We start from the raw sequence: 2347 nt of genomic DNA, 5'->3' as shown, positions 1-2347 counted from the left end.
CCTTCAAGATAAAATCTAAACTGTAGCCCCTCAGCATCTCTCCTGCTTCTTCCTGGGGAATTGTCCCCATTGCACTCCAGACGCACGATTTCTCCTTTGAACAGGTTTCTCCTTGAATGTGCCACATTGTCTTACCTCTGAGCTTTTGCACATGCTGTTCTTTCTGCCTGAAACACTCCTTTTCCCTCTTCCCCTGGCTAAATCCCGATCTTCCCTCAGATTTCGGCTGTGTCCCTTCCTTTCCTTTAAGAAATCTTCCCCAGTGTCTTCCTTAAGACTGAACTGGGTCCACCTGCTACAGGCCCCCATAGAGCCATCTCCCTGAGAGGTGAGGAAACTGAGGTTCAGAGAAGGAAGGGACTCATCAGAGGTCACATGACTAGTAAATGGCAGAGTTGAATTAAGTTCAGTTCAATAAATATGTGTTGAGCACTTACTCTGGGCCAGGCCCTGTGGTTATGATGACAAACCAGACCAGGTCTCCTGCCCTAGAGGAGCTCTCAGACCAGTGGGGGAGACAGACCTGTAAACCCGGGTGAGGACAGGGCTGAGGGAGCTGAGAGATGGGGCTCCAGACCTAATCTCAGGGAGACATGGAAACCTCCAGGCTAGGGTGATGTCTGAGCTGAGGTTTGATGGAAAGATGCCCAAGCACATGTGCAATAATTCATTTACTCACTGAATGAATGAATGGATATGCACACCTGCAACTTTTGGGATGTAGATGTCCGGGGTGTGTGCACGTGTGTGAGGAGACGTTAGAATGAATTGACATCCCTACCTCTGTAACTTACGTAATATTGTGCATTGTCTATACTTCAATAAAAAAAATTAAAAAAATAAGAATTAAAAAAGAATGAACTGACATCCATTAACGTGCAGGTGATGGTCAATATGCACGCAAAAAATGCTGTGTCTATAGACATGTTCCTAACAGATGCACTCGTAAAAGTATATGTATATGAGTACAATTATGGATTTACACTGTGTATACAAGCACATCAAGGCATATCATAGTGGAACCAGGCTACCTGTTCGAATCTTGGCTCTGTCATTTATCTGTCCTGGGCAAGTTAACTCTCGGTCAGCTTCTTCATTAATCAAATGGGGAAAATAATAGTATCTCCTTGACTAGGTTGTGTTCTTTAGAAGCAGAGCCTGAGGCAGGCATTCTTACACAGTGATTTATTTCGTGGGGAACTTGAAAGGGAGTAAGGAAAACAGGATGGAGCTGGAGGAGACACTGAGCTGAGATGGGGGTTCAGCTAAAGTCTAGTCTCAGCCTGATCCCAAGGGGAGCTCTGGAGCATGAATGACACCAGAGTTAGCCCACCTTGAGGGAAGGAGGCCAGTCTTGGCCAGCCAGTCGTTGGCTATGTCCCCCTGACACTCCACCTGGAGGAGGAAGTAATCTCCTAGGCGTCTTCTGGTGAGGCATCTTGGGTGGCTGAGGGCAGTGTTCCAGAGAGGGGGCAGATGTGAGCCAGTAGGAGCCCACGTCACAGCAGCTGGGGGACCCTCGGCACCAATAGCCTTTACCACACTCTTGCTTCTCCAAATGAGGTCCTGGGAGCCACTAGCATGGGCCTCCCCTGGGGACTTGCTAGAAATGCCTTATCCCAGACCTGCTGACTCAGATCCTGCAACAGGATCCCCAGCCCCGAGCACGTGAAAGTTCAAGAAGAACTGTGTGAACCAGCCTCACTGGGTTGTGGTGAGGGTTAAATGAGGTTAAGGTATAGAAAGCACTTAAAAGAGCATCCGGTCCACAGTGGGTGTTGTTATTCTTATTTGCATCCAGGTATGCTGTGCTCGTTTGCTTATCCAGATTCTTAATATGTGTAAATATACGAGTGCAGGGAGGATAGGCTATATAATTTGCAGGATTCAGTGTAAAATGAGACGTGGGCCCCTTGTTCAAAAATCAGACAGTGGACAGAGCCTTGGACCAAGCACCAGGCCCTTGTGAGCTTAAGGGGCTGGGTGACCACACAGGTGGCAGTAAGAGGCAGCCTGAGTGCAGGCATGTGGATGTGGAGGTACTTGTTTGAGGCCCTGATGATTCCAGAGTTTCCTTTCTATGGTGATTTGGCCCATCCTTCTAGTTTTACAGACAAGGAAGGCCTGGAGGAGGGGTACTGGACTGGGGATTAGACTCCAATCTCCCATTTCTCGGTTCCGCCTGTCACCCTCCACCAGCGCGCTTATGAGTGTCTGAGCTTGCCTTCGGGGAATGGTTGAGAGAACTTGCAGCCGAAATGTTCTCTCACGTTTGCACTCTGTGAAGAGACTTTTGAGTATGTTCCTCCGTGAATCGTGGGTCTCCATTCCCAGCGAGCTCTCTCTA

Source organism: Phocoena sinus, chromosome 1 (genome assembly GCF_008692025.1).
Source record: "Phocoena sinus isolate mPhoSin1 chromosome 1, mPhoSin1.pri, whole genome shotgun sequence".
NCBI classification, from domain to species: domain Eukaryota; kingdom Metazoa; phylum Chordata; class Mammalia; order Artiodactyla; family Phocoenidae; genus Phocoena; species Phocoena sinus.
Note: the sequence above shows the minus strand (reverse complement) of the source record.